The sequence below is a fragment of the Canis lupus genome, chromosome 4 (genome assembly GCF_003254725.2).
Source record: "Canis lupus dingo isolate Sandy chromosome 4, ASM325472v2, whole genome shotgun sequence".
Classification (NCBI taxonomy): Eukaryota; Metazoa; Chordata; class Mammalia; order Carnivora; family Canidae; genus Canis; species Canis lupus.
In genome coordinates this window covers 20562917-20589730 of record NC_064246.1, presented here as the reverse complement: position 1 = coordinate 20589730, position 26814 = coordinate 20562917, and the positions used below count along the sequence as shown (strand labels likewise).

General features: G+C 47.2%; 1 long non-coding RNA gene across 6 annotated transcripts in view; it reads left to right on the top strand.

Moving 5' to 3' along the window:
- Window positions 1-26814, top strand: part of LOC112651780 (uncharacterized) — a 98449-nt gene that overhangs the window by 40600 nt on the left and 31035 nt on the right. For 5 of the 6 annotated variants that reach the window (XR_007410140.1, XR_007410139.1, XR_007410138.1 and 2 more), the window contains exons 3-4: window positions 14421-14576; window positions 24655-24800. This is a non-coding gene — a long non-coding RNA (uncharacterized LOC112651780). Of the gene's footprint in view, window positions 1-14420; window positions 14577-24654; window positions 24801-24945; window positions 25104-26814 lie in introns of those variants that run through there. The other variant, XR_004815316.2, reaches the window with a different exon arrangement.

Genomic DNA, 26814 nt, shown 5'->3' with positions numbered 1-26814 from the left:
GGTATTTCCTAGACAGTCGGATAATAAATGTTTTTTCTTCATCCTTCTCAGAGTATGCCAAATTTGGTAGACTAAAATTGTATATCCTGTTAGTAATCAAGGAAAAAACACTCAAGAAAAATATTTTGATTGTTGACATAAATTTAACTTTAAAAATTACTAATGGAGAGCATTCTTCGGATAATTTCCTAGGGACACAATAAGACCAAAGAAGTTGAATCAAAGATTAGCATTCAAGAACTGCCTGATAAAAGCAATTCTCCTCTAGGCAATGGGGCTGGGCATACTAAAGACTGGTAAAAAGTAGTAGTCAGGAAGGCTGAAGGAAAATATCATCTGTGGGATAAACAGGGCAATCCCATCACAAATGAAACAAGAATAGAGTTTCTTTTCAGATTTAAGAACATCCATGGAAGTAACAATAAACAATACTACTAGCTCATGGAGATGAGAGGCCTCTTCCACCCTTCCCAAAGCTTGAAAATAAGGACATGAGGCCCTCTTCAAACAAACTTGTAATGACAAACTGGAGGAAAGACATTCAAATTCATGTCTGAAGAGGCAAAGAGAAGAGGTCTTGTCCTCAAAATCAAGTGAGCCTTCCCCAAGGCATATCCTACTTTGAACACCAAACTGAAATTTCCTTGAATTGGACAGAAGGGCATTTCACCGAGGGGAGATGGGGTGGTCTCTCCTTCCTGGCTGGTGAGAATGTAGACAAAACAATTCAGCAAAATTCCTACTTCAAGGGACTCCTGATACAGTTTTCAGATAGGATGGGGCTGGTGGGGAGAAAGGAAAAGACGGTTAGAGGCAAGCAAAGAGCTTGCTCAATAGATCACAATTCAAAACCACACTCTTGAACTTGCAGGGTTTGCATCAAGATCCTCTTTGTTCCATATGACTAGAAGACCCCCATCCCAGAGGCCTTTCTGCACATCATAGTGGTGACTGGGAGGGACTCAGGGCCCAGCCTGACTTGCCCATCCCAGTTCACTGCCAAGAACTATCCTCCCATTACTTAGAACTGCACTGTCCAATATGGTAGCCGCATGTGGTGAATCTGAATTGAGATATGTTATATTTGTAAAATATACATTGGATTTCAAAGATGTAGTAAGGAAAAATGTAAAATCTCATTAATAATTTTTATATTGACTATATGTTGAAATATTTTGGATATATTGGGTTAAAATATATTAAAATTAATGTCACTTGTTTTACTTTTTAAAATGTCACTACTAGAAAATTTGAAATCACATATAATAGCTATGTACATTTGTGGCTGTGTAGGGGAGGAAAAATGTCCCTATACTCTTCAAGACTTTTCCAACTAGTCTAAGAATTAAATTGACATCAGATAGATTAATAGGAGGAAAAAAACCCCAAAGTTTAATTATGTGCACATGGAGGCACAATAATGAAATTGAGACCCAAAGAAATGACCAAGGCAGGCAGTTTTTAGACCTTTTAGACAGAGAGACAATAAATCTGTGAGGAATTGACAACACAAAGAAAACTTTGGAATCTTCAATTAGTAAGGAATACTAACTGGAATCTGGGCTGGGATAGTAAATTAGTAAAGTAACAATGGTTTTTTAATACAGCCTTCTTGGCTCTAAATTTCCCATCCCTGATGATAAGATGTCTCTTTACCGCTTGGTACAGGGAGGGAATCTTTCACATGGGAGATTTATTTGTTGCTTTCTGGAGACAAAGATAGTTGTCAGAATGTTCTTTTTGCTTTGACTCTCTCTTAAGTGAATTTTATTTAAAACAATCAATATGTCAAAGTGGCACATTTTGAGGTGACCTGCCCTTGCCCCCTACACCATTTCTACAACATTGGCTTAAAAAATGATGACTCAAGGGATGTCTGGGTGGCTCAGCGGTTGAGCATCTACCTTTGGCTCAGGGCGTGATCCTGGAGTCTGGGGATCGAGTCCCACATCGGGCTCCCTGCATGGAGTCTGCTTCTCCCTCTGCCTATGTCTCTTCCTCTCTCTCTGTGTGTGTCTCTTATGAATAAATAAAATAAAATCTTAAAAATAAAATAAAATAAAATAAAATAATAAAATAAAATAAAATAAAATAAAATAAAATAAAATAAAATAAAATGAATAAATGATGCTTCAAGATTAAGGAAAATCTGGGTTAGGAAGAAGAGAGCTACATAACCTAAAAGTATGCTTACCTGGAAAACATTCCCTGAATAAGCAACCTCAATGAAAAGCACTCAAACATTGCTTAGAAAGAACTCATACAACCCAGAGCATCCACTGTTGGCTATTTCATTAGGACATAGGTACTAGGGATGCCTGGGTTGTTCAGTGGTTGAACACCTGCCTTCAGCCCAGGGCATGATCCTGGAGTGATCCAGGATCCTGAACCACATCAGGTTCCCTGCATGAAGCCTGCTTCTCCCTCTGCCTATGTCTCTGCCTCTCTCTTTCTGTGTCTCTCATGAATAAATAAATAAAATCTTAAAAAAAAAAAAAAAGGACAGAGGTACTAGACTAAGGACTTTATGTGTGTTAATTTACTTGCATATTACAACTGCCCTGTGAAGTAGGCATCATTTGTATATCTATTATACAGATGAGGAAACTGAGACACAGAGGTGGGATTTGACTTTTGGCAATCTGACTTAAGACCCTAACTGTTACTTCACACCCTATACCCCAACCCACTTCCTTTGACCCCTCACATGAGCTCTCCTTTCTGGATGTACTTCCTTTCTGGATGTACTTTCTGAGAAGGATCTTTTCTTTGTTACTTCTATTTCCCCAGCAAGCCCATCCCACCTCCACCTTGGCATTAAAAAAACAAATACTACCATCTGTCCTGAATAGGGAAAGCCCTTCCCTAGAATCACAGGGTCCCGAATCCTCGAGTCTGGGGCAAAACCAAGTGTCTGACAATATGGTGCTCTCAAATTTCTCCTTTTAGCACCTCAGTGAATTATGAGAACACAGTTTTATATTTCTGGCCCCTACAACCTAAAGGCTAGGAAAATTTACCAGGTTGTATCTTTTTAACGGCAAAGACTGGGTTGTTTTTTTTTTTGTTTTTTTTTTTTTTTTACCTTTTGCATAATACTTCCCAAACCTTCCCAAACTGACAGTTGGCTGTTTGCGGATGTTCTGAACCTCAGCTAAGGAAATACTCTAAGGAGCAGCCAAGAGGGGCCCTCTTGGAACACAGTTCCCACAAAGGGAAGACGGTTAAATGCTGGTCAGATGAAGCCTTTTGCCTCTTTCACCTCTTTTTTTCCCCGCCTAACTAAAGGCCATGCTCTTTCTCTCTTTTCCTCAGAAGCCATGGAATTAAATGGTTTTGCTTTTGGTTTTTAAGTCTCAATAATAAGAATAATTAACTTATTCATCCCAGAAAGATGCTGCAATGGCCATCTTATTTGTGACGTTACTGCAATTATTACTATTAGTACTACAAAGGGCACTCAGGGAATGAGGAGGCAGGACACCAAAGAGTGGTCACATGTTAGCTGTCTTCTTTTGCAGATGAGGCCACTAAGGCCCCAGGGGTATACAGCTCAACACAAGGCCATGTCCCAGTTGTGAAAGAGCCTGGGTCAGAGTTGATTTCTGTTGGCCCAGAGGTTTGGGCAGAGCCTGGTCCCCAGGGTCAGATAAATCACCCCACCCAACAGAGCCACCACCATGTGATTAGCATAGGCATGCAAGCCCTCCTGCCTCCCCTTGGCCCTTTCTCAGACTTCTTATCTTTCGGGTGGCCCCTTCCTGATGTTTGTGTTGGATTTTGTTTATTTGTGATTTTAACTATTCCTGCTGCCTGAAACACTCTATTTTCAGATACCCACATGGCTAAATCCCTCATCTTTTTTCAAGTCTTGACTCAACTCTGTTTTTTGTTTGTTTGTTTGTTTTTTTAAGTAAACTCTACACCCAATGTGGGGCTTGAACTTATGATCTTGAGATCAAGAATCACATGCTCTACTAAGCCAGCCAGCCACCCCAAATCTGACCTTAAGAAGGCTAATCCTGACTCCCATTTCATACTGCAGCCTCTTGCCACACCCTGTACCCCAGCCCACTTCCTTTTCTTTCTTCTATAGAATTTATCAACTCATTGTCTGCCTTCCCCACTAGAACATAAGCTGTAAGCTCCATGAGGATAGGGATCTTTTGTTTGCTGATGTACACCAAGCACGCAAAAGAATCCTTGGTCACAGCAGATGCTCAGTAAATACTGGTTGAAATGGAAAATGTCCAAAGCTGTTCTCCACGTTCACCAGCTCAGACTGTAAGAATATCAGGACAAGGATTGGGTCTCTGCCACAGGCCCTTGCAGTGCTAAGCATATAGGCAGGCCCTCCCTCAGGTTCAAAGTCAAGTCTAATTCATATAAAAATGTCAGGAGACTCCTCTGACTCCCTAAAATAATATTAAGGATTATTTTATTTCCCTACTTCTTTACACTTTTATTTCATTTCTAACTGTTCTAGAAAATGAAAATAACAAATTAAGGTAAAATAAAATTCTGAGGAAGGAGAGAGCCTGAAAAACTCTGAACAGGTTTCTCAGGGATGTGGACTGGAAACCAATCTAGTGGGAAGGAGCCAAGTCCCTTTTGCTTCAGAGAACTGGCTCCGAGAGATTTTGAGACATCATAAGACTATTTTCCAGCACGTAAAGAACGAGGTGATCAGCAGTTTCCCATCTCTACAGAGCAAGAGAATGTGTCTCTTTCTGAGTATAAGAGAGTTCAATGAAATTTAGAAAGAATGCCTTCCTTAGAAGGAGATGCAATGCTAGAACAGAACCAGGAGAAATTTGAGACTTCCAACCTTATTTATTTATTTTTTAGATTTTATTTATTTATTCATGAGAGACACACAGAGAGAGGCAGAGACATAGGCAGAGGGTAGAAGCAGGATTCCTGCAGGGACCCCATGCAGGACTCGATCCCAGGACCCCGGGATCACACCTTGAGCCAAAGGCAGATGCTCAACCACTCAACCACTCAACCACCCAGACGTCTCAAGATTTCCAACTTTAAAGTAATCTTTTGACTTTTTAAAAACAAACAAATAAAGCTCCATCATCCATAGGACAAAGTCGGTGTTTCCTTTCCCAATTCCTATGGATTCTAAACATTAGGGTCAGGGCGCCTGGGTGGCCCAATCAGTTAAGTGTCTGTCTTCAGTTCAGGTTGTGATCCCAGGGTCCTGGGATGGAGCCAGGCTCTCTGCTCAGTGGAGAGTCCACTTCTCTCTCTCCCTCTGCCCCTCCCCGCCTGCTTGTGTGTGCTCGCTCACTCTCTCTTACAGAAAAATATGTAAAATCTTTAAAAATAAATAAATAAATATTAGGGTCTTACAGTAGCAAGAAAAATGGAGTGGTTGGGGGTCAGGGCTTGGCCCGAGACTTCGAGGGTTCCAACCCGCCACTTCCTAGCTGTGATGTCAGGCGTGTTGGTTAACCACCCGTGCCTCAGTTTTATCATCATTAAATGAGATGATGATTGCACCAACCTCCTAGGAACACGGGATCAAACAAGTATCCGTGTGAAGAGCTGGCACATGACAACAAAGAATAAAGTCAGCACCCAGTCAGCACCCAGCAAATAAACTCCCTCACCATTGGGTGTGGTATAGCTGGAAGTCCTTAAAAGCCTACATTACTTCCCCGAGGCAGAGGGCTGGAATAGAGACCGAAAGGGTAGTCTTAGTTGAGGCAGAAGCTATAAGGAGGCACACTGGATCTGGGAGCTGAAGATGGGAAATTGTGGGGAGAGGGTGGACAACTGGGAAGTCAGGACACGAAAATGGCAGGAAAAAATCTGAGAATCTTAAACCCATTTTCCTTGATCTTGGGAGAGGAGGGACCTACAATGTGTCAGGAGGCCATGATGGTGAGGTCCGATCCTCACATACTTCTGCCAGGTTGGCCTTACCATCCCCTCCCCACATCCCCTCAGTGAAAACCAAGGCGCAGGGCTCCGTTAAGGGGAGAGTAAAGGGGAGGGAGCCAGGACACGCACATCTCTGTTCATGAGGCCAGGCGGAATTACAATTAGTAGTCCAGGTAGACTCTCTAGAAAAAAGATAGAATTGCTGTGAGCATCCCTTGCTATGGGCACATCATGACTATCTCCTTTGCTCTGCCTTGGGTGAATTCTTTCACTGCCTGTGCCACTGGCCCCACCCAATAGGGATGCCCCACAGCTCCCAGGTCCAATATCCCCCAGCTTGATCTGTTGGTTAATTTTTCCAGAGCTGAGTCACCTTGTAGTTCTTTTTCCACTGGAGAAATGGCTCAGAGAGTCTTCTTTTCCAGATCGGGAACCTTCAAAACCTTACCCTCAAGGAGGAACTAGTTAGTGGTTGTATTTCAGACAGGGTGTGGTTTAGTAAGGGAATATTCTGAGGCAGGACCTTTACCAGTTTAGCAAATGCCAAACCAAGCCAAAAACACCATACTCATTCTTTGTTTATAAGTCAAGTCTTCCCACGTGCTGACAAAAGGGCTCCCCTTGACACTGGCACCGGGATCCCAGGAAGGGAAAGGTGACAGCGAATGCCCTACCTTCCAGTTCCACAGAGGCGCATACTTGAAGCAAGATGGAGGTGGAATGGAAGACCAAAGAGGGAAGTCAATTAGGCAACCACTCCTCCCTAAGGGAGGCCTTTATCACCCTCCCTGAACTCTGAACCTAGAATGGGATCCCCATGTGGACAAAGGGGTCTTCCCTCTTTTTTTGTGATTTTATTCACACTCACAGAAAACTAAAGATAAAAAAAAAAATTAAAATTTTTTCACTTAAACCACTTTAGCTGAAAGGAACAAATTTACATGAAATCAAGCCAAGAGGTCACAGTACTTAAACTTCCCCTTTGGTTGGTGGTTTGTGGATCAGATGTGTTTCTTTTCCCAAGTCTTTTTCTTTTCGAATCAAATTACCTCGGACCCCTGTGAAAAATGCCTCAACCTCTGCTACAAGCTGCCCACTGAACCACTAGTTGAACAAGTATTTATTGAGCGCCTGCTATGTGCTAGGTGTGGGGCCCTGGGTGAGGCATGAACAAATCGAACCAGGCCCTCGAGAAGCTCTGTCTAGCCAAGACAAGTAAAGGACTTTCAGCTACCCACACCCTGGTTATGTCTATCATGAACCCTACCGCAGAGGTTTGGTTTTTATGCTATAATGCTGTTGCAACAGTCAAAATTTAAGAAAAACCTTCGCCAGTCACTGTCCATGATCTCACTGCCTTAGCACAACCATTTCCATCTGCTTCTTCTTCCAACTCCTTACTACAACATACCCATATTTTACAGCAGGCGCAATCACAATACATTTACCAGATAATATTTTTGCACCATTTAAATTTTTCTATAGGGATCCCTGGGTGGCACAGCGGTTTAGTGCCTGCCTTTGGCCCAGGGCGTGATCCTGGAGACCCGGGATCAAATCCCACGTCAGGCTCCCGGTGCATGGAGCCTGCTTCTCCCTCTGCCTATGTCTGCCTCTCTCTCTCTCTCTCTCTCTCTCTCTCTGTGTGTGACTATCATAAAAAAATTTTTTTTTTCTATATTCCTGCCTAGTCTTCATCATTAGCCTTTCCAAAAGGCTACGTGCTATCCTATCCTGATAACTGTGCCAGAGTTACAAACTATTCCCCTACTGTTGGACTTTCATGTTTTTGTGGGGTTTTTAGAGTTGCAGTGTTCACTGACTTAGCAATGCCTGTGGAGCACGTCCTCCATCCGAGGTCATGTGCTGACAGCACGGGGCCCACAGCATCGGGGCCCAAGGAGCCACAGGCCAGCCATGGTCCTCACAGAGCTCAAAGTCGCATTGGCCCTTAAAGTCCTTAAAGGAACACCAGCAAACTGTTTCAATAAAGTGCAATGACCCCTTGAAGGACATACCAAGTGCATCATGCTAAAAAGCCCCCCTAGAAGGAACCAGAGCCTGAGAGGCTCTACATTTTCACAATGACTAAAGTGTTTAAGGAAGTCCCAGCTCCCAAGGTTCGGTCCCTAGCAGAGCTGAAAGCACCTCCACACAAAGCTGTGTTTCTAAGTGGCCATTCTTCGGATTTCACTGGCAACAGAGGGAAATCCCACATGTATTTCAGAAGGAACTCCCTAACCCTGTGGACCATCCTGGAAACCCCAGACCCCCTCCTACTCATGGAAGAGTCTGGCATGTGGGGCTGCTTCACAGTCTGGCCTGTCTGTGGACCTTTCTTCTCTTCTCCACTTCTCACTCCAGGTGGATGGAAAAGGAACCTGGAAGGTGACCCATGGCTTGGTTTCCCCACTGACTGACTTTCCTTCCTACTCTTTCCTTAGAAATAAGCTTTCTAAGAACTTTCTTTTCATTTACCCTACCCCACCAACACTCTCTTTCCCATAAAATCCCATTCTCTGGTCCCCACCCTACTCTAGCTGCCAGAAACTGATGTAGAAGAAAAACCAAAGGTACATAGACGAGCTGGAAATCCCAGCCCCCAGGAAGCCTTGGGTTCAGTTTATGTGCTTGTGGGTTCTCCCTTTCTCAAGACTTTCAGTTGTGTCTCTAATGGTGGGAGGAGAGATGGTTACTGGTCAAATTTGCCCTTCTGCCCTTCTGGCACAAGAGAACTCCTCGTGTTCTCCCCCTCCAAGGTTGGCTCCAAAGGCCCATCTCCAGTGCTTGGCAAATTTTGAGAGGTTTGGCAAAGCACTTATCACATAAGATCATGCTGTATTGTGAAGAGCAATTCCCTTGCCCCTAACGCCTCACAAGCAGGCACAGATCCCACAATGACAGCCTGGCTGGAATAGCAAATAAGGAGTCTTCTCTGGAAGCTTCAGCCTTTCCAAGTCTTTGTGAGACAGGGGATCCGAGACAAGTCATATCCAGACCCAGTCCGGCCTGGTGATAGGATGACAGAAGGACCCTCCCCACCAGCAGAGGGCCACATACCAAGTACACTAGGCACTTTGGTCTGGATTCCAGAACTAGCAGCAGACCTGAATTAGGCTCCAGGAGTCTGTTTTGTTTTTTTTGTGTGTCTTTTTTTTTTTTTTTTTTAAGTAGTTTCGATGCCCAGTGTGAAGCTTAACCCAGGGCTTGAACTCATGACCCTGATCAAGACCTGAGCTGAGATCAAGAGTCCAATGCTGGGCAGCCCAGGTGACTCAGTGGTTTAGCACTGCCTTCAGCTCAGGGCCTGATCCTGGAGACCCGGAATTGAGTCCTGAGTCGGGCTCTCTGCATGGAGCCTGCTTCTCCCTCTGCCTGTGTCTCTGCCTCTCTCTCTCTCTCTCTCTCTGTATGTCTCTCATGAATGGATAAATAAAATCTTTAAAAAAAAAAAAAAAGAGTCTGATGCTAACTGACTAAGCCATTTAGGCACCTCTGGAGTCTTTTTTATAAGCACCCCAGTGATTCTAATGTTAACCAAGGCTTGGGCCCAAGTCCCTCCTCATGCCAGCCAGGAGCTAAGCCTCAAGGAGGGCTGTGCCTTGGCCACAGCAGCACAGCGTCGAGGAGGAGGAGGAGGAGGAGAAGGGGGAGGAGGAGGGGGAGGAGGGGGAAGAGGAGAAGTTCTCGGCTCCATGCTCCACAGCTACTCCTTGACGTACCACCTCCTGTATAGTATAGTACCCGTTATTTATCCTGTATAGTACCCGTTATTTATGTCAAACAGCTGTCATTGCGGGACCCCAGGCTCCCCATCTCCCTTACTGCAGCCTCCTAGTTTTCAAGCTTGGCTGCATATTGTAATCACCTGGGAGCGTTAAAAACTCCAGAAAGCCTTCAGTGGAGTACAAGAATCGTCCTCTGGTATTGATGAAATTTTGGAATATAGATGGGGTCTGGAGCCGACAACCAGGAAAGAATTCTCGAGACGTCTGGTGCAAAATGGTAGTTTTATTAAAGCACGGGGACAGGACCTGTGGGCAGAAGGAGCTGCTGCCCTGGGCCTGTGAGGAGTGGCTGATTATATACCCAGGAGTTGGGGGAAGTAAGCAAAAAGGAGATTCCAAAAGGATTTTTTTAAAGATTTTATTTATTTATTCATGAGAAACACACACACAGAGAGGCAGGGACATAGGGAGAGAGAGAAGCAGGCTTCATGCAGGGCACCTGATGTGAGACTCGATCCTGGGACTCCAGGATCATTCCCTGGGCTGAAGGCAGATGTTCAACTGCTGAGCCACCCAGGCGTCCCCCAAAAGGATTTTCAAATGCTAAGGAGGACCTACAAGATCCTGGAGGCCTTGCCATTGTCAAATTAAAGATGGCTTTTCCCTCTGGCAAGGCATTAAGACAATTGGAAACTTCCCGAAGACACACATATCCCACTCTGAGGTATGGGATTGTTTGTGGGATATCAGCTGTGCTTTGTCCTCAGCCAGCCCTGCTCCCTCATCAATATTCCATCTCCACCATAACCCCCTTCCCCCAGGGCTACCCCCAGCCTCTGGCAATAGGCTAGAAGGGATTTCTGTGACTGTCTGAGATTGAATGCTCATTTTGCTCCGTCCACTTTATGAACCAGCTGCATCAGTGGGATCTAAGCTTGAGAAGGACCGAAGACTTCAGGGGAAGGGAGGTAGCACTTCACTCTCCTAGGCCCCCAGCGGGGGCAGGAGGCCTTAAGGTTAGACAAACACAGCTATCTGCTCCAGAAGCAATCGAGGCATGCACTGCCCTCGGGCCACCCAGTGGAACATGGGACCTTCTCGCCCCCTGAACATGTTGCCAAATACCAGGGGAAGGAGCTAACAGGGTGGTAGGAGCTACAGCAGGCAGAGAGAGCCAGTGTCTGAACCCTGCTCTGTCTGCCAAGATTGGGCCCTTTCAGCTTCTAAAGTAGCCAAGCTAGGACTCAGATCCAAGCTTCCAGATTCCACATCTGGTGGTCTTCCCCATTAGTTGCTGTTGAATAATCGCATGAAGATCTCAGAGCTCCCCATGAAAGTCATCGCCAAGCTCTCCTCAGAAGAGGGGTGCTGACAGTGACACCTCCAAGTCGGCAGCCCCCAGGCCCCCGTGCACTCTCTACCTCTCAGTCTCCCCAGCTCTGGGTCTAACTTTTCCTTTCTTCGTTATTCCAGATCCTTGGTCTCGGTATTTCTGGGCCAATGTGACTGAGGTCTAAAACAAAACATGCTTGAATTTTTTAAGAAATAGACCCTACTGTGTCCCAAACCAAACCCCCACCCCACCCCCACCCCCACCCAAGGAGAATCACTAGTCCATGCCCAGAAAAGGCAGAAAAGTTTGGACTTGTAGCAGCAACTCATCTCTCTCTCTCTCTTTCTTTCTCTCTCTCTCTCTCTCTCTCTGTCTCTCTCTCTCTCTGGCTCCTGTCCCAGGCTGTGTCCCGGCCCTGAGCTGCATCTCCAAGGACAGGGAAATCTTGAGTATTTTACATATAATAAGACTATCTTCAGGTCAGCTGACAATCTGGTCCAACAGAGGACTCAGAGATTGCTTCCCAAGGTCTGCTCAACCTGGAGAGCACTAACACGCAGCCAGCCTGGGAGATAGCTTGGAGGGGCGGGGCAGTCAGGCTAGGCATCCAAGGTCCTTGGTCCTTGTTGGGCTGGGGTTGACTCCTTGCCATTTGTGACTTGGTCAAAAGAGCACTGAAATTAAATGGAGGAGATGGGTTCATTTGTCACTCCATTAATCTATTCACTCCTCATCCATTCATTCATTTGCTCATTCAATAGTTAGTTTGAGGGATCCCTGGGTGGCACAGCGGTTTGGCACCTGCCTTTGGCCCAGGGCGCGATCCTGGAGACCCGGGATTGAATCCCACATCGGGCTCCCGGTGCATGGAGTCTGCTTCCCCCTCTGCCTGTGTCTCTGCCTCTCTATCTCTCTGTAACTATCATAAATAAATAAAAAAATAAAAAAAAATAGTTAGTTTGGAGGCATCTGCTATGAGTCTGGCACTGCTATGTACTAGAACAGTAACAAGACACCCCAAGGAGCTTAGTTATGGTTTTCTCAAAGGAGTCCATGCCCCTTAAAGGGTGCTTAACTTCTAAAACCATTAAAGAAACCCCTTAAGACAATGATGAACTTTCTTCTGAGAAAAATGACTAACCATAAAATTATTTGTGTAATTTTAGGGATCTCAAAGAAACTCCCTCCCCTCAGGTTACATCTCCCTGTCTGATGACTTCTCCCTGGGATCTGCCACCAATACTCATTCATTCCCTACTGTAGGCCTAAGTTTCCCCATTTGTAACATGAATTCTCTGGACTCCCTTGGCCAAATGATTCCTGACCTGGTCAAATCTCAGAAATCACAGATTTTAGAAGTGACCATCTAACCCTCCAATTCTTAGAGAGCAGGGCCGGGTGAAATGAGAACAGGATGAGGAAAGTATGTATGATCTTGGAAGTACCTGAGAGTGAATAGAAGGTAGAAGACAGAAAGCGTTGTCTTTAAAGAGAGGTAGAAGGAAAGAATACTCCCACCCCAGCCCACCGTATAATTAATCTTCCCCCAGGACAAAGGTTGTCTGGATGGAGTAAGAGTTAAATCCCTTTTAGGTGCTAAGCTTGGGTGCTAAGATGACACCCAGAAGCCACTCCTTTAATCAGAGGAATTCCCAGGAGGATGAGGTCACCAAATCCCTCATTCATTTAACAAGTAATTATTGAGGAATGGTCCAAGGGAGACCCAGGTGAACAGGCCAGAGGAGACCCCTGACCTGGAGGGGTTTCCTTTTGGGAGGAGTAGAGACAGACCACTTGTATGTAAAACAAGCAAGATCATTTTAAGTAGTCATAAATGAGGAGAGAATAGAGAGTAATGGGATAATCAAGGAGTGGAGGCTACTTCACACCACTCAAAAAGTGATGTTTGAGATTAGGCCAGAATGATAAGAACAAGCTAGCCAGGAGAAGATGGGGGGAGGGGCTTTCCCGGCAGAGAGAGCAGCAATGGGAAAGGTCCTGTGGTAGGAAGGAGTTTGGCAAAGCAGCAACAGGGAGAGTGGGAGGCAGTGGTGTCTGAGAGGCAGGGCGGCCTTAATAGCCAGGAGCTGGAAGCCACTGGAAGTTTTCACAGAGAGGCAAGAACGGAGGCCTTTAAGTGGGTCCTCCTCCCCTTCTCCCTCTGACCTCATCGCTTCCCTCCCTCCCCCTCCTCCCCCAGCCACACTGGCCTCCTTGCTTTTCTACAAATTTTCTCACACGTGAAATCATCTGCGTATTCATGGGTTTATCGCTGTCTCTCTGCCGAGATGTGAGCTCCTGAGGGCAGGGGTTCTGTGCTGCTCCCTCCTACTCCCCAGCACCTGAAGAGTACCTGACACTAGCAGGTGCTCTGGAACTATTTAGGATTCATTCTAGGATGAATGAAGCACTGAGGAGGCAGTTGCAGTAGTGGCTGACAGTAGGATGACAGTGGGCTTGGAAAAGGATGGTAGCAGATGAGATGGAGGCAAAGGGCAGGAAAGTGAGGCTGAGCAAGTCCAGAGCTGGCTGGTCCGAGGTCCAAGCTCTTTTGCTGTGCCCACATAGTAGGCCTGCAAAGCTGAAAATGCCAGACCCCCCATCTCGGACTTGCTCTTCTTCATCTCCCTCCTTGTTGCCTTTCAATTAGCATAGACACCTGAACTAGATCAGAGACAAAAAACCAACAAACTAATTTTTAAGACTATGCCCAGACCCCTAAATTCCTACAAAATGTCAATAAGGGGGACCTAGGTGGCTCAGTCGGTTGGGCATCAAACTCTTGGTTTCAGCTCAGGTCACCATCTCAGGGTCAGGGGATGGAACCCAAGGTCAGGCTCCAGGCTCAGTGGGGAGTCTCCTTGAGATTGTCTCCCTCTCTCTAAAATAAATAAATCTTCTTAAAAAAATGTAAATAAGTAGCTAACCTAAATTTACAATAGAACTTAGTATATTGTTTTCTTTTTCTTTTGAGATATAATGCCCATTCCACTATATGCACCCTTTTAAATTCAGTAGTTGTTTTTTTTTTTTTTTTTTTTTAGCATATTCACTACTATCTAATTCCAGAACATTTGCATCACTCCAAAAAGGAGCCTTAAACCCATTAGCAGTTGCTCCCCATCCACACTCACACTACCTCAGGCCCCAGCAAGCACTAAATCTGCTTTCTGCCTCTATGGATGTGTCTATTCTGAACATGTCATATAAATAAAATCACACAATAAGGAGCCTCTCGTGGCTGGCTTCTTTACCTAATATAATGTTTTTGAAGTTTGCCCGTGGTGTAGCATGTACTTGTGGCTGAATAACATTCACCTGTATAGATGCACCTCATTTTGTTGATCCACCCATCCGAGGATGGACATTTGAGTCATTTCCACTTTTTGGCTATTATGGTTGTGCTGCTATGAGCATTCTGTACAAATGTTTGTGTGGACATCAACTGTATTTCTGTTTTTCAGCATATACCCAGGAGTGGAACTGCTGAGTCAGACGGTACCTCTGTTGTGGAACATTTTGAGGAACTACCAGACTGTTTTGTAAAGCTTCACCTCTGTTATCATCCTCTGTGTTGCTGAGGTGGGGAGGAAGTGAGATGACTCACTCACGATCACCAGGTAGGAATGGTGCACCGGGGTGGGGTTGCTGCTCTTACAAAGGAATCCTCTGCTTCCTTGTGGTGCATTTCACCCATGCTTCAAAACTTTTGGGTGCTCTCTGGATGCCAGTCACTAGTCTAGGTGCTGGAGATACTAGAGGTATTTGAGAACAAGAGAGACATGACCCCTGCCTTCTTGGAGACACAGTCCAGTGGGGAAAACACAGTGACCAGATAATTGCAGTTTTGACAGTGCAATGGGGAAGTCCGGGAGAGGATGTACCTCAACTTAACCAGTCCTTTGTGCAGTAAGAGCCTGGGCTCGGAGCCAGCCAGCCCAGGCTTAAATCCCTGCACCCCACATGCCAGCTGGAAGACTGGGCAAAATCCCAAGCCCCCATGCTTCCATTTCTCATGTGGGAAACAGAGTAATAGTATCTACTCTGAGGGTATCAGGTGGATTCAGCGCATCAAAGCCTATAAAACACTTCAAACCTGGTGCTGGTAAACCCCAAAGAAGTACCAGCTGTTGACATTGCTGTTAGACTCTCTACACCTTACCCATCACTTGGGAACATGAATCCTGGTCCCTCAAACTTGCGCTGTTTCAACTGTTCCTATTTGCAGCACCCCCCCCCCCCCCCCCCACACACACACACTGTCCTGGCCGGAATCAAACAGAATTCCCACAATGCTCTGTTCCAGCATCCTGCAGTGTGGCTCATCTGGTTTGATGCTCCAGTTAGAACCCCTGACTGCCAGGTTCCTTGTTGTACAGGAAAGAAATGCTTTTTTTCTGTTCTTTTCTCCCTACCTAGATTATAAGCTCCTTGTAGCCAATCTTTCTCACTCCTGCAATGCTAAAACATGCTGGCAAGAAAACAAATGGAGGCAAAGTCTCAGAGTGGGTGGTAGGGGCTTCAGAGCACAGGCTCTGAAGCCACACAGACCTGGTGATGAGCCCTGCTCTGCCCCCTTGAGCCACCTGACCTAGGGCAGTTTGCTGAGAGCTTCTGGGCCCCCTTTCCTTATCTGTGAAATGCAGCCAGGGGCAGCTGCTTCTCAGAGCCATGTGGGGGGATCAGCAGTGGGCTGTAGAAGTGCCTTGTTGGGGCCCAGTTGATACCCCATAGCGGGTGGTTGCCACAAGTCACATCATGGCAGAGCTGCACAGGAGCCAGAGCCCTGCCAGGGCAGCACACCCTGCAGAGGCAGCTAAGTACAGGAAGTACACAAGGTCAAAAGGAAAATGAGCTCTCAGAGATGTCTTCTGATCACTATCATGTATACTGGGTAAAATGGAACAGAATTTGCTGTTTGGGCTTCTTTTTTTCTCTCCTCTCCTTACCTCATAGATGCTTCTTTTGCTATTTTTATTAAGTGCAAATGGTACCAGAAAGTATTCATGTAAACCTACCCGGGAAATTATTAAGAAATGCACAAGAGCAGGGATTATGCAATCCCCAAACTGCCAGGCCTCCTCATCAGCCCACCACCTGGAGAAATACTCTTAACTCCTGAGCTACACTCTTTCTAACAAGTGTCCTGGGTTGGCTTTAATACATTATTCAAGAGTTATGACAGAGCATAGTTAAAAATTCCTCCCACTAAAAAATACAAATAAAAATAAATTCCTCCCACTCCATGGTGTCCTACAAAGGTGACCGACCACACATCAGCAGTGCCTGTCCCATATTTAATCTTCAGAAGTTTGTGAGGAATAATAACATGTTGCCTTTGAAACATGTCTTTTCTTCAAGTGGGCTTCATTAAGGATGAACTGTTTATTTGTATCTAAAGCAGTCACAGAATTTGTCTATTGCAATAAGCAAGGATCCAGAAATATAAGTTTTGTGTGTATATATATATTTGTGTGTGTATGCACATTTAAAATGCATATATATATTATTTTTCAAAAGATTTTATTTATTCATTTATTTTGAGAAAGAGAGATAGTAGAGGAGGGGCAGAGAGAGAGAGAGAGAGAGAATCCCAAGCAGGCTCCTCAATGAGCATGGAGCCCGACTCAGGCAGATCCCACGACCCCAAGATCACCACTCGAGCAGAAACCAAGAATCAGATGTTCAACTGATGGAGCCACTCAGGTGTCCCTTTATATATATTATTTTATAAGTGGCTTCCCATTTTTTCCCATGGCCATTCCAAGAGGCAGCACTCATGTGGGGAGGGTCATTGCCCCTGCAAGTCTCATTGTGGTACCTGAGCTTCTTCAGGTATCCAAAAGAGGCCCCAGTGGCCCGGCTTCATGTCCGTTTTATATTCAGGAGCACTTATAAACCAAGAGAATTCTGCACAGGAGGAACTCCTAAATATAATTCTGGACTCAGAGAACTCTCTTTTTGGTAGGGGTGGACCTGAAACTCACGTTTACTTAGCAAACCCCTGAGGTAGAGTGAATGAATTGTGCAGACGAGGTCAAGTGTGTGTGCTGGGAGGGCGATGGCAGGAGTGGGTGGTAGAGACGTCCTTAAAGATTTAAGAAAACTTAAGAGAACAAACTCTTCTAAGACCCCAGTTTGGTCAAGGCACATGCTAATTATAAACCATTCTTATCTAGATTCCCTTTTTCAAATATACACTCAGACTCTTCACTAATCTGTATTTTGCCCCAAATTGATCAATTTTTTTTCAAGATTTTATTTATTCATGAGAGACACACAGAGAGAGGTGGAGACATAGGCAGAGGGAGAAGCAGACTCCCTGGAGCCAGATGCAGGACTTGATTCCAGGACCCCAGGATCATGACTTGAGCCAAAGGCAGACACTCAACCACTGAGCCACCCTGGTGCCCCTGCTCTAATTTGACTATGAAATAAAAAATTGGTTGGAGGCAGGACAAGAGAATTGGCTTCCCTTTGGTGGTGCCTTGAGCTGGGCAATAAAGAAGAAGAGAAGGAAAAGAGAAAACAGAGAAGAAGAATACTCTGGTCCAGACTGAACTAATATTAAAGGAAACCTGGAGAGAGGACTCTGGAATCCATGCACTGCTGAGCCCTACCCATACCAACACCCCAAGGCTTTGCCCCCAGACTTTCTGAATCAATAACTGAGGAGAAATAGCATACCTGAAATACACCCTGACTCAGATGACTCAGGGCCTGTGGGCATAGCTCTCTCAAACCCCAACCTCAGATGCCTGCATCTTGAATCACTCTTGATCTCTTTGGGGATTTGAGTCTGCCCTGACTCTCAGAGGGATTTACGAGAGGCACATTCCCCCCACATTTCCTCCCTGTTTGTAGGTGGAGGCAGTTGAGAGATTGTAGGTCATCCTCTACTTATTTCCAGTAGGTTCCTTTGGTCACCAGCAGCAGGCTCTCCACCACTGCCAAGAGGTATTTGGGGAGGGGAGTCTAGGCCCACTTCTGGGGCTGCTCAGCTTATGAAGGGAAGACACCACTTCCAGGCAGCCTGGATGCAAAAGCCTTTGGCCTACTTTCCTTTCGATTTCAGCAAGGGTGAACACTCTGTGCGTCTCTGCAGTTTGGTTCTTGTTAAAATCCTGAACCTTCTCTCTGATTGAGGAGGAAGGTCTTGGATGCAGAAGAGGCTAAAAAAATCCTGGGACTTCCCTAGGTTATGTCTCAGGGAGAAAACCTGTTCTTTCACAGTCAATCAAGAGTTAGGAGGGAGGGGACACCTGGGTGGCTGCCTTGGGCTTGGTCGTGATCCTGAGGTCCTGGGATTAAGTCCCACATTGGGCTCCCCTCAAAGAGACTGCTTCTCCCTCTGCCATGTCTTTGCCTCTCTCTGCATCTCTCAAGAATAAATACATAAAATCTTAAAAAAAAAAAAAAAAAAGAAAAAAAAAGAATTGGGAGGGAGGATGAGAACTGGGAAGGATTCAAGGCCTCCGCTGCCTTCGCCTTGGGTGCCTATTGATATCCTGTGTTTATTTCTACCACTTGGTCTCCCTGGTTTGATGTGGAACCAGAAGGCCTGCCCTCCATCCCACTTCCTTCTCTCCAAGGTTGATGCTGACACGGAGGGGAGAGGGCATCAGACTAAGCCAGCAGGGACCTGGGGTCCTGGCTCTGCCACCTGCCATGCGATGGGCCTTGGGGGATTCACTGCACATTTCTAGCTTGATTTTTTTCTCCCCTAAACACGGGGCTTCCACCGCGGGGGTGAGAACCTCTGAAATGGCATGCAGAATTTGAATGATACACATGCATTCTCCTGAAGAGAAGAGTCTGTGGCTTTCCCCAGTGGCTGAAAGCGTTCCCTGACCCTCATGTCTGAGGACACCGTTCTCTGGCTCTGGGCACCATGGGGGCCATTTCCTGGGTTTGCCATTTGTCAGAGTTTTTTTTGTTTGTTTGTTTTTTGTTTTTGTTTTTGTTTTTTTCATTGTCAGAGTTTTATGCAGGCTCTTACCTCAGTGACTTCCCACTCAGACATCTGCCCAGAACCCTCTGACCCACTCGGGGTCTCCTGCCACCCACAACTACTATTCCTTTGCTTAACAAGTCTTGTTCATGGCTGCTGAGCCAGGAGGTCAAGTTCCACAGGCTGACACTGTCACCTCTCACCAGCTGGTCACCAGAATATGTGCCTTCCACAGCAGGCACATCTGCGGGTGGGGGGTGGGGGGGGTGCACCCCAAGGACACTGTTAGGGTCTGGGCAGCTAACACCCCAGCCATTGCTCCACCCAAGACCTTCCTCTTGGAGCAGAGAGAAGATTCAGGATTTTAACAAGAACCAAACCACAGAGACTCACAGAGTGTTCACCCTTGCTGAAATCTGAAAGGAAAGTAGGCCAAAGGCTTTTGCATCCAGGCTGCCTGGAAGTGGCGTCTTCCCGGCAAGAGCTGAGAAAGCTGAGTGGTGCAGGAAGTGGGCCCAGACTCCGCTCCCCACCCCTTCCCTGCGTCCTCCAAACTCAGCCCACAGAGCAACCTACGGAGAGCCCACTCTCCACAAGCCCACAAGCCCAGCCGGTGGGAGAAGGTGGTGGAAACTTCATTTAAAACGAACCCAATGGGAGGAGGGGAAAAAAATAAAACGAACCCAATTGTTTCTGATTTGCTCTATGCACCTATACCAGCTCCAACCCCAAAGCTTCCCAAGGTGTTATTCTCTTCTTCCTCGGAGTTCCTAGCTCTGCTTCCCCGCCACTAGGCTGAGCGCTGCTCCAGGGCTGGGGCGTGTCTGGGTCAGGCTTGGGTGCCCCGAGCCTGATGAATTGAAGAAGGGAGCACCGACAAAAATCCACAGGACTCCTGTGTCTTTCTCTGATAGCAGGGGCAGGACAGGACAGAAGGGCCAGAAGGCAGCGAGGAGCCAGTGGCTAGCAGGTGCCAGCCCACCGTCCTCTCCCCCGGTCCCAGAGACACAGAAGGGCCCCCCAGGCTGCCACGGGAGGCTCTCAACACAAACAGAGGCCAGACAACTCTAACCAAAAACCGTGTGACCTTTGTCTGCAGACCAGACAGGCAAGAGAGGGAGTTACTATTTCTACTAGATGCCATTTGTCTTCTCTTGGTGTCAGCAGGGACCCTCCTCTTAAAATACATCTTCACCTGGGTTGGGGAGCATTTTGGCCATTTAGGGCTGTCCAAGAAGCCCTCCTCAGAATCGTGTTTTAAAATACATGAAAGAGAGGCACCTGGGTGGCTTAGTTGGTTAAGCGGCTGCCTTCAGCTCAGGTCATGATCCCAGGATCCTAGGATGAGCCCTGCATCTGGCTTCCTGCTCAGCAGGGAGCCTGCTTCTCCCTCTCCCTCTACCCCCCAACTTGCTCGTGCTCTCTCTTTCTCTCAAATAAGTAAATAAAATCTTTTTAAAAACACATAAAAGATACACAGAATTTCAATAAAAACACTCATATTGAATACCAGTAATCAAAATATCTATTTGTGATATTGTGACTCATGCTTTTTTTTTTTAAGATTTTATTTATGTATTTGAGAGAGAGAGAGCAAGAGAGAGCATGAGCAGGGGGTGGGAAAAGGTGAGAGCAAGTCTAATACTTCCCTTAATTTTGATGGGGGGGGTGAACTTAAATGATATTTCAAGATACACACAACAACCATAAAGTAATATGAACATGCCTGTGATTTCTATGGGTACAGAGTCACTGTTCACATTAATGTGGTTTGACACCCACATCAATAACGGAAGAAAATGCTCAATTTCAGTTAGTGGTTGGTGGAAATTAAGGTGTAATTTATTCCCAGGCCAAGTTCACATACTCCTTTAGATTTAATCTTGTATCTTCAGGATTAAGTATCCTCAGTCCAGATCCTTCCACAGCACTGGTTCTCAGCCACTTGCAGCAGTTCTCAAATCTGGCTGCACAGTAGAACAGCTGGTGAGCTGGATGCCCAGGCCACACCTGACCACCTAGAATGCAATCTCAGGGACACCCAGGGTTGCTCAGTGTTGAGCATCTGCCTTTGGCTCTGGTTGTGATCCCAGGGTCCCAGGATCGGGTTCTGCATTGGGTTCCCGGTGAGGAGCCTGCTTCTCTTCCCTCTTCCTGTGTCTCTGCCTCTCTCTCTGTCTCTCATGAATAAATGAATAAAATCTTAAAAAAAAAATAGAATGCAATCCCTGAGGATGGGGCCCTGGAATGCTGTTTTTGTTTTGTTTTAATTTTATTTTATTGAAATTCAATTAATTAACACATAGTATATTATTAGTTTCAGAAGGAGAGATCAATGATTCATCAGTGGCATAGAACACCCAGTGCTCATTCCATCATGTGCCCTCCTTAATGCCCATCACCCAGTTATCCCTTACCTGCAGGGATTGCCCCCACCCCCCTCCACTTCAGCACACCTCAGTTTGTTTCCTAGGATTAAGAGTCTCTTAAGGTTTGTCTCTCTCCTGCTCTCTGATATCATCTTGTTTTATTTTTCCCTCCCTTCCCCTATGATTCTCTGTTTTGTTTCCTAAATCCCACATATGAGTGAAATCATATAATTGTCTTTCCCTGATTGATTTATTTCACTTAGCATAAAACCCTCTAGTTCCATCCCTGTTGCTGCAAATGGCAAGATGTCATTCTTGTTGGTGGCTGAGTAGTAGTCCATATATATATATATATATATACATACACATATGTATCTCCCACATCGTTATCCATTCATGTGTCGATGGACATTTGGGCTCCTTCCATAGTTTGACTATTGTGGACATTGCTGCTATAAATTTTGGGGTTCAGATGCCTGGCATCCTGTTTTGCCTTGTTTTATTAATTCCCCAGATCCTACCATGCAGCCAGGATGAAGAGCCACCAGCTAGAAGAATAGTACCAGGGGAGTGAGCCTCACTGGGTTAGAGAGATGGGCACGACAGCAAGCCTGAACTCCGCTCCCATGACTAGAGTATGGGCATTGCTGCTCACTCACCACGTCTTTAAAGACCTACTGGGTGCTAGCCCAGGCTAGGTGTTGTGTTGGGCATAGACAACACCACAGAGACCATCCTAGACCTGCACTCCCCCCAACCTTTGGCTCCTGATGCTCTTTCTTGGGTTGGGCCCTCCCTCTGAACTGTCAGACCCTGCAGGGTTGCGTCCACTCTCTCTTTCAGCTCCATACCCTGGTCCATGCACAATCTCTCCCCACCTACCTCACCCCTAGGCAGCTGCCTTGAACAATTGTTCAAGGGGCACCACTTGCTTTGTGTTCTATGAAAATGGCACCTCCTGGAATTGTGCAAGGACGGACACTGCCTGCCCAGCTCTGCACCCAGCTCTATTCCCCACTGCCTCTCTGCTTCTGGCACCAGGCCTGGCACACTCTAGAAGTCATCTGAAGAATTCCTTTTTGGGAGCACCTGGGTGTCTCAGTCAGTTAAGCATCTGCCTTCGGTTCGGGTCATGATCTCAGGGTCTTGGGATTGAGCCCCACGTTGGGCTCCCTGCTCCGTGGGGAGCCTTCTTCTCCCTCTCTCTCTGCCCCTTCACCCCCATTCAAGTGCTCTCTTTCTCTCTCAAATAAATAAATAAAATCTTAAAAAAGGAAAAAGAAAAAGAATTCCTAAAAAAAACAAAACAAGAGCACTTTACAACCTATTCACTTGTTTATTCATTTCAGTTTATAGATATTTGAGTACCTACTATGTGCCAGTCACTATTCAAGGTGCTTGGGCTATCTCAGGGCAGAAAAGGCACAAATCTTTGCCCTTGTGGAGTTGGGCTGGGAGTGGGGTTTGGGAAGACCTGAGCAGCACGTGATGCTTCAGAACTTAAGGGCATGCTACCTGGGGGAAGTGAACTAGAGTGAAGAGGACAGCCGGGCAGTTGGAATGCATTCCTCTTAGATAAGGCAGTTGGGGAAGCTCACCCAAGAAGCGAAGCGGACATCTGAGGGAAGACTTAAAGGAGGGGAAGGAGTGAGCCAGGTGGAGAGCCCACCTAGGCAGGAGCCTGGGGCGACTTACCCCGTTGCAGAGAAAACCAGAAACCAGCCTCAAACTCTGAAGAGACAGAGTGAAAAGCCTCAAGCCTATCACTGCAGGAAGCGAGAAGACATGGAAGAAGGGATTTTAGGACCTTGAGCTTCAAGAGTAAGTAGCAAAGAAAAAAAACAACTCTGTTCTTATTGGGACAACAGCACTGGATCACTTTGGCAATAGCCACGGATAGCCAGCCTCCCCCCAGCCAAACAATGAGGGAGGGAAGGGGGCTGGAGGAAGTGAAACCCTTGAGCTAGAAATCTTGGAAGGCCCCGCCCCACCGCCACCCCACCCACCCAAGGCCAGAGCTCCAGAGGGACTGCCCAGGCCTTCTCTGCTTGGGCTGAGCCCCGGCACCTTGGGTGGGTGGGTGACCCATGTCACTTGAGCCCTTCCTGCATACCTTGAACTCATCAAGCACTGTCCTAATTTGGGGGCCTTGTGCTTGCTCTTGGCTCTGCCCCGAATCTCTGAGCCCACAGGCTTCTGTTACTCGCTCTGTTCTCAAGTGTTTTCTCAGAATTGTCTTCCCTGCCCGTCCTCTCCTATCAAACATAGCCCACCACCTCTACCACCTGCCCTCTCCATCCCCCCACACGCAGTGCTTACCACGACCCGACATTATATTGGGTACCAATGTACTGACTGTCTATTTCCATCACTAGAAAGCGAGTTCTATGGGGGCAAAAACTGTGTCATATTCATCATTGTGTCCCTAGAGTCTAGACCAGTGCCTGGCACACCCTAAGCACTCTGTTCTGCCCTTTCCTGGCTTAGGAGATGCTGTGGAAACTACCCAAGGACTAACCAGATTCTTTGGAGATATCTTTCCTAGCAAGATACTCCCCAGTTGCACTGGATTGAATAGTATCCTCCCCAAAAATTCACATCCACTGAAACGTCAGAATGAGATTTTGCTTGAAAATAGGGTTTTTGCAGATGTCATCAAGTAAAAATGAGGCCATACTGGATTTAGATGAGCCCTACTCCAATTGTCCTTATAAGAAGAGGAAATTTTGGACATAGAGGGAAGATGTGGGTCAGAAGGAGAAGGCCACGTTTTCACAGCGGTAACGATTAGAGTGATGCATCTACAAGCCAAAGACTGCTGGCCACTTCCAGAAGTTAAGGAAAGGGAAAGAAGGATCCTCTCGGAGAGCCTTCAAGGGAAGCATAGCCCCACTGACACCTGATTTTTGACTTCAGGTCTCCAGAACTGTGAAAGAATACATTTGTTTTAGCCACCCAGTTTGCAGAGCTTTGTTAGGGCTGCCCTGGGAAACGAATACACCAGTGTTACCTGGAACTCTGATCTCAAAAGTGGCACTCCATTTGCTGGGTGCCTGTCTCTGGAGGGACCCAGAAGCATCAGACATGTCCCTGGCCTCAAGCTTTCAGTCTAGTTTTGGGAAGACACAACTTACAGCCTGTTCTTGCAGATTTCCCAGCAGATTCTAGTAACCACTTCCTGAAAAAGAGGAAGTGCCCAGCTTGCAGTGAAGCACCCACAGTTGTGAGGAGCACCCGGGGAATGAGGGGAGAGGGGGTGAATCCTCGCCAACAGGATGTCATCACAGAGCAGCGCTATCCAATAGATACAGCGTGCCAGCCACATATGTCATTTTAAGTGTTCTAGCCATATTTTAATTTTATTAATTTTTTTTCAAGTAGGCTCCATGCTGGGCGGGGCACCCAACCAGGGCCTGAACTTACAACCCTGAGATCAAGACCTGAGCTGAGATCAACACACAGCCGCTGAACCGGCTGGGCCACCCAGATACCCCTCTAACCACAGTTTTAAAAAGCAGAAACAGGTAAAAGAAATTTCAATAAAATATGCTCTTTAGCCCCAAACAGCCAACATATCTTTTAATATCTAATCAATATAAAAATTACTAATGGGATCTTTTCGTTCTCTCATACTCGGTCTTCAAAACCCGGGGTGCGGTTTGCACGCAGAACCCATCTGAATTCAGACCAGCCAGAGTTCAAGGGCCCAGGGACCACCTGCGCTAGAAGGTGGCTTCGGGACCGACCAGCAGGGCTGCCCGCGGGGCCCACGGACCCCGGGGTTCATCAGTGAAGTCTGGGAAGTCCACCGAGTTCCCTGAAACCGAGTCGAAATTTGAGCGTTCCTGCTTCCCTCCAGCCTCCTCCCTCCCCGCGCCCCCCGCGCCCCCGGACAGGGCTGGAAGTCCCCGGGAGCACCGCCCCCCCCCCCCCGCCGCAGCGGGGGATCCGCGGGCGGGGCGGGGCGGGGCGGGGCGGGGCGGGGCGCGCGGTCCCGGGCTCCGGGTGACGTCAGCAGCGGGGGGCGGGGGCGGGGGCGCGGGCGGGGGCTGAAGTCCGCGAGGCCCGGTTCCCCGACCTTTCGCAAAGCGGGTGACACACTCCCCCGCGCACGTCTTAGTTCTCACACGAGTTTCCACGGAAAGAACCGCTTCCTCTGGGCTCCGGCCGCTCCCTCCTCCCCAGAGCGCGTCCTCGGTCGCAGCCCGGCTCTGGGAGGGAGGCTCCCTCTGGAAACCCTCCAGCCCTCCCCAGGCCGACCCAGGAGGACGGGTGTGGACCGTGCAGGTCGTCGCCTCGGAGTCACCTGGGGCGGGGGGTGCCGAGAATGTCGGTGCCTGGGCCGCAGGGCCGTCCGTCCCCGGGGGCTGGGGACAGGGCCCAGGGCTCCTCTGCTGAGTTGTTCCAGGCTGCCCTTCCCTTGCTCTTGCACTCGCTGCTTTTTCCGAAGGGAGGTGACAGGTCAGGCACCTGACTTTTCAGGCTGGACTCCTGCCAGGGTCTGGTGCTCTGACTTGGGCAAGTGGTTTTTAACCTCCCTGCTTCTTCATGTCCTTTCATGCAGCATGAAGATACCACAAGAATAAGTCCTGCCCAGCTAGAACAGCCCTGCTGTCAGCCCAGCCCTCCCCCTCGCTCACACCCCTGCTTAACCCCGTTGACTGCCCACTCTTCCCCATCCAACCGGGAAGTTCCTTTCAAGTCCAGTGGCTTGAAGAAGAACCAAAAGTTTCAGCACATATACGGTCAAGATACTTCCTTGAGTTCCTCCAAAGATGCCAAAATAGAGCCATACTTATTTTCCCCCAAAGGATGGAAAATGAATCTTCCTGCCACCAGTGTCGTAGTCTTTACATGATTCCAAGCAACACTACAGACTTCCCTATAATCTCCATCCACAGAAATGTTGACGTTGACCATCAGCCACACATAGGGATGATTTCACACATGGGGATGATCACATGTGGGGATGATTTCTTTTTAAAGATCTATAAATTCTCAAATAACATACTGTTTCAGAAAGATCCCTGAGGGCGTTGACATGAGGACTAAGCATGGATTCTCCTCTTGCTGGGTGGACAATGGGGGAGCAAGGAACAGCGCTAGCAGGCTTGACCCCCTGGAGCATCCTGACGTCCACTCTCTCTTCCTCTTTCCCCCTTCATGGACCTCTACTCCAAGCAGGCTGGGCTCCTCCTGGTGACTCGGCACCACTGGACTATCCTAGCCTAAGCCCTTACCACCACCCATCATCCCATCCCCTTTCCTCTTTGTCCTGTCTCAGCCTCCCCACCCCACCTCCTCCAAGAAGTTCCCAGGCCTCTCCAACTTTTCAGACTTCCCAAAGCCTGGAAAACCTACCCCTCCTCTTTGGCCTCTGTGCTGGAAGCTGGAAGCCTGGGTTCCAAAGCAGGGCCAGTATGGGGGCCTTGCACCGAAGAAGTGCTCAACACAGTTTTACTCATCACTGCTCAATAGGCTGCTTCAATGGTTAGAAGTGAAAATTCAGATAACTTAGGGCCTAGACTAAAGTATATC